Here is a 6,498-nt window from a genome sequence, read left to right as displayed (position 1 = left end):
TTATGCCTGCTACTTAGGTTAGTACGGAAGAATGTGTGATCGAGAGGGATAGAGAGCAGTTGCTTTGCGAAGTATCTCTACCTGAAAATACATTATCTAAGTGGTTGATAGTTGGTATTCAGCTGTAATAAAAGGATGCCTTATTTACTTTGAAGAACTACTCAAATACTGATTTTGTCAGACAGCATAGGCAGCAGCTCTATAGAAATGACTTGGAATTAAATAATAAAATCATCAAATAAAACAAATGTAATATACACAACTGAAATATTTTATTAAAGTAAAGTAATGTGAATAAATTATGGTTAATAAGTGATAAGCAGTAATGGGCAGTCACTACCATTATTAATTGTTTTTTCTGTGTTACAGCATTCAACCCACATAATGCATGGTGCATTTAATGTTTGAAAAAATTATTGAAATCGAAAACCATGATTCTTTTTTTATAATCGAACCGAAACCAAACCGACCTCAAAAAGCACTAATCGCTCAGCACTACCAACTGCCCATGCCCAGTGACCCCTATATAGTGACACTGGGCCAAGAGACCATGGTGACCCTTCACCTCTGACCATTGTGGAGGTTAAAGGTTGTAATTATATGGGATTACATAACGTGTGGGGCTAAGCTTAACATTTGTGTGTGTGTGTGTGTGTGTGTGTGTTTATCTTTGTGTGTGTGTGTGTGTGTGTGTGTGTGTGTGTGTGTGTGTGTGTGTGTGTGTGTGTGTGTGTGTGTGTGTGTTGTGAACATATAGTGTTTTTGTCATACTCAATGTCCTAAACTCTTTTAATGGACTTTAACCCTCAGTTCCATTTGTATCACTATGCGGGAGCTAGGGGGTCGCTACCATTTTGTCACTGTGTTTCTTTGGCTCTCCATGTCTGTGTCTGTCTGTCTTTCTGTCTGTTTGTCTGATTAGGAAAAAAAGCAATTCTTGCTAGTATGACAATGTGTGCCCTGGATACTCGCAAATACAGCAAGAGGGAAACTAACCCAGTCATACCTGACCAAATACACTTCTACAGCTCGCTCTTTCTCTCTTTCTCTATATCTCTCTCACCCTCTCCCTCCCTCTCCGTCTCTCATTCAACATATTGGCACATTCTTGTTTAAGCTATCCATTTCTCACACTGTCTTTCACTCACTCTCACATCCACCACCATCCATTCTCCATCATCCCTCTATCCCTCATGAGCTTGTAATGCTAAGCCACACACCTTTTCAAGGGTGATGATAGACATGCAATATACTGGATACATATGGGATCTTGCCACATAGGCAAAACTCACTATTTCTCATACACAGGCACAGACACACATTCACATAAAGAATACACAACACCCCCAAATTACTTAATTAAGAGTATTAGGCTCAATTAACACATAATACACAAATATGTATACACACATTTTAACTCACACACTACAATACACATTTAGATAGAAACACCAATATCACATATGTACAGAATATATTTTGCACACACACATAAGTATGTAAAGAAAATTAAACCACACCCATGCAAACACACGCACACAAACACACACAAATATACTGTACAGTGAGGGAAAAAAGTATTTGATCCCCTGCTGATTTTGTACGTTTGCCCACTGACAAAGACATGATCAGTCTATAATTTTAATGGTAGGTTTATTTGAACAGTGAGAGACAGAATAACAACAACAAAATCGAGAAAACGCATGTCAAAAATGTTATAAATTGATTTGCATTTTAATGAGGGAAATAAGTATTTGACCCCTCTGCAAAACATGATTTAGTACTTGGTGGCAAAACCCTTGTTGGCAATCACAGAGGTCAGACGTTTCTTGTAGTTGGCCACCAGGATTGCACACATCACAGAAGGGATTTTGTCCCACTCCTCTTTGCAGATCTTCTCCAAGTCATTAAGGTTTCGAAGGCTGACGTTTGGCAACTCGAACCTTCAGCTCCCTCCACAGATTTTCTATGGGATTAAGGTCTGGAGACTGGCTAGGCCACTCCAGGACCTTAATGTGCTTCTTCTTGAGCCACTCCTTTGTTGCCTTGGCCGTGTCTTTTGGGTCATTATCATGCTGGAATACCCATCCACGACCCATTTTCAATGCCCTGGCGGAGGGAAGGAGGTTCTCACCCAAGATTTGACGGTACATGGCCCCGTCCATCGTCCCTTTGATGCGGTGAAGTTGTCCTGTCCCCTTAGCAGAAAAACACCCCCAAAGCATAATGTTTCCACCTCCATGTTTGACGGTGGGGATGGTGTTCTTGGGGTAATAGGCAGCATTCCTCCTCCTCCAAACACGGCGAGTTGAGTTGATGGCAAAGAGCTCGATTTTGGTCTCATCTGACCACAACACTTTCACCCAGATCTCCTCTGAATCATTTAGATGTTCATTGGCAAACTTCTGACGGCCCTGTATATGTGCTTTCTTGAGCAGGGAGACCTTGCGGGCCTGCAGGATTTCAGTCCTTCACGGCGTAGTGTGTTACCAATTGTTTTCTTGGTGACTATGGTCCCAGCTGCCTTGAGATCATTGGACAAGATCCTCCCATGTAGTTCTGGGCTGATTCCTCACCGTTCTCATTATCATTGCAACTCCACGAGGTGAGATCTTGCATGGAGCCCCAGGCCGAGGGAGATTGACAGTTATTTTGTGTTTCTTCCATTTGCGAATAATCGCACCAACTGTTGTCTACTTCTCACCAAGCTGCTTGGCGATGGTCTTGTAGCCCATTCCAGCCTTGTGTAGGTCTACAATCTTGTCCCTGACATCCTTGGAGAGCTCTTTGGTCTTGGCCATGGTGGAGAGTTTGGAATCTGATTGATTGATTGCTTCTGTGGACAGGTGTATTTTATACAGGTAACAAACTGAGATTAGGAGCACTCCCTTTAAGAGTGTGCTCCTAGTCTCAGCTCGTTACCTGTATAAAAGACACCTGGGAGCCAGAAATCTTTCTGATTGAGAGGGGGTCAAATACTTATTTCCCTCATTAAAATGCAAATCAATTTATAAAATTTTTGACATGTTGTTGTTATTCTGTCTCTCACTGTTCAAATAAACCTACCATTAAAATTATAGACTGATCATGTCTTTGTCAGTGGGCAAACATACAAAATCAGCAGGGGATCAAATACTTTTTTCCCTCACTGTATGTGTATTACTGTTTGACTCTTCCCATGGGAAAAGACCCTTTCGTTGAACGACAGAAACACAGCACTGAACTTGTAATTTATTGTTTGTACAACTAGTATGTGAAAAAAACCATGTGATGAATGTATTTATTATTATGGCAATGTTGTATCATAATTACTATTTAACTAAGAATATGACTGTGCAGAATAATTCATTTTTAAGAAAATAGTGTTTTCTAGTCATCTACATGAATATATGTACATAAAATCTATATATTTAAAAGCTCTGTGTCTGTTTCATTCATTTATTGGACGTGTTCAGAACATGTTTTTATTTTACTAGGAAAGACCCTTGAGGTACGAAACCTCTTTTGCAAGGCCGACTTGAACTAAAGTAGCAAAGTATCCTCTCTCTCTCTCTCTCTCTCTCTCATTCAACCTTTGCAAGAGGATAAAGCCTTGTTGCCAGATCTTGTTAGATTATGGCCTATGGTCATGAAACCATGCATACAGAGGTTACAGTGAAAGTTGTGCCCCATCACAATGTGATCAAAACTACTCCTGTTTGATCATGTGACAATGCACTCAGGTCAAATGGAATGTACGGTAATCAGTCCATTCAGGAATTGATTGGAGACGGACAGCCAGACTACACCGATCTACAACAGAGAGACAGTATGACAGCTAGGAGAGAAGAACTCAAAGACCATTTCCACTCTTTATGAAGAGAGAAAACAACTGATAGGTGATAAATGTATAACCATTATAATTCACAGCATAAGTCACACTTAAGAAAAGCAACATAAAATTATAGTTGGCCACTGTTTAGTGTCACCCTCACCTCAAGGAGTTCAAGGAAGACCATACCTTTGCTCTTCCCTTCTACTAATTCAATGGCTGTACCTCATATACAGTGGGGAGAACAAGTATTTGATACACTGTCGATTTTGCAGGTTTTCCTACTTACAAAGCATGTAGAAGTCTGTCATTTTTATCATAGGTACACTTCAACTGTGAGAGACGGAATCTAAAACAAAAATCCAGAAAATCACATTGTATGATTTTTAAGTAATTAATTTGCATTTTATTGCATGACATAAGTATTTGATACATCAGCAAAGCAGATCTTAATATTTGGTACAGAAACCTTTGTTCGCAATTACAGAGATCATACGTTTCCTGTAGGTCTTGACCAGGTTTGCACACACTGCAGCAGGGATTTTGGCCCACTCCTCCATACAGACCTTCTCCAGATCCTTCAGGTTTCGGGGCTGTCGCTGAGCAATACGGACTTTCAGCTCCCTCCAAAGATTTTCTATTGGGTTCAGGTCTGGAGACTGGCTAGGCCACTACAGGACCTTGAGATGCTTCTTACGGAGCCACTCCTTAGTTGCCCTGGCTGTGTGTTTCGGGTCGTTGTCATTCTGGAAGAACCAGCCATGACCCATCTTCAATGCTCTTACTGAGGGAAGGAGGTTGTTGGCCAAGATCTCGCAATACATGGCCCCATCCATCCTCCCCTCAATACGGTGCAGTCGTCCTGTCCCCTTTGCAGAAAAGCATCCCCAAAGAATGATGTTTCCACCTCCATGCTTCACAGTTGGGATGGTGTTCTTGAGGTTGTACTCATCCTTCTTCTTCCTCCAAACACGGCGAGTGGAGTTTAGACCAAAAAGCTATATTTTTGTCTCATCAGACCACATGACCTTCTCCCATTCCTCCTCTGGATCATCCAGATGGTCATTGGCAAACTTCAGATGGGCCTGGACATGCGCTGGCTTGAGCAGGGGGACCTTGCGTGCGCTGCAGGATTTTAATCCATGACGGCGTAGTGTGTTACTAATGGTTTTCTTTGAGACTGTGGTCCCAGCTCTCTTCAGGTCATTGACCAGGTCCTGCCGTGTAGTTCTGGGCTGATCCCTCACCTTCCTCATGATCATTGATGCCCCACAAGGTGAGATCTTGCATGGAGCCCCAGACAGAGGGTGATTGACCGTCATCTTGAACTTCTTCCATTTTCTAATAATTGCGCCAACAGTTGTTGCCTTCTCACCAAGTTGCTTGCCTATTGTCCTGTAGCCCATCCCAGCCTTGTGCAGTTCTACAATTTTATCCCTGATGTCCTTACACAGCTCTCTGGTCTTGGCCATTGTGGAGAGGTTGGAGTCTGTTTGATTGAGTTTGTGGACAGGTGTCTTTTATACAGGAAACGAGTTCAAACAGGTGCAGTTAATACAGGTAATGAGTGGAGAACAGGAGGGCTTCTTAAAGAAAAACTAACAGGTCTGTGAGAGCCGGAATTCTTACTGGTTGGTAGGTGATCAAATACTTATGTCATGCAATAAAATGCAAATTAATTACTTAAAAATCATACAATGTGATTTTCTGGATTTTTGTTTTAGATTCTGTCTCTTACAGTTGAAGTGTACCTATGATAAAAATTACAGACCTTTACATGCTTTGTAAGTAGGAAAACCTGCAAAATCGGCAGTGTATCAAAAACTTGTTCTCCCCACTGTACCTGCATTCACTAAAGTGTTGTCTTTAACTTGTTCACTACAAGATTGATGATGATGATGATTATGATGTTGATGATAGATCATTGTACCACAATCCCAGGTCAGATGAGACTGGAAGTGTGTTTGTGTGCAGTGTGTGTGTACGTGCGTTTTTCCTGTTGCTATTAAGAAGACATCAAAAGGGCACAGGGGCTACTGTATGAACTACTCCATGATGAGTAGGGGTGGATGAAGTGTGATATGCCAAAGTGCAGACTTCACATTAAAACATACACGCACACACACACACACGCCCACACACACACACTCTAGAATGTAGTCACATTCATTCCCTTTTATAGCCAATGGGGATGTAGGGTACCTTCACGTCCTCATATAAATTAATATGTGTGATAAATGTTGTGTAGTAGACTCCCTCTCTCCATATGACATGTCCACTAAGATATCGTAATATCTGTTACTCCCTTAAGAAACGGATATGTGTACTAGAATCAGGGTGTAGCTGCATATGCTATTATATAATAGCCCTAACACCCTTTAAAGAGGCAATCTGGGGTTCAGTGATCACTAATTTAAAAGTCGAAAAATGTATGTAGCAATCCCACATTGCCCCTTTAAGGGCTGATATGTTCACTATGTTCTAGTGTAATTTACTACTCCTTTCAAGGGACTAGTAAGAATGCTGTAGAGTCACTGTAAGTCCCTATGTGGACTGTAGAGTGTATACATTGATGGAAGTTACAGTGCTGTGGTACTGAAGTCGGAGAACACTGAGGTCAAATGTGATGTTGTGCTGCCATCTGCAGGCTATAGGGCTTTTGTAACCAATAAATTATCTTCACATAC

This window comes from Coregonus lavaretus (genome assembly GCF_964263955.1).
Source record: "Coregonus lavaretus genome assembly, chromosome: 38".
Classification (NCBI taxonomy): Eukaryota; Metazoa; Chordata; class Actinopteri; order Salmoniformes; family Salmonidae; genus Coregonus; species Coregonus lavaretus.
This window is presented reverse-complemented; position numbering follows the sequence as displayed.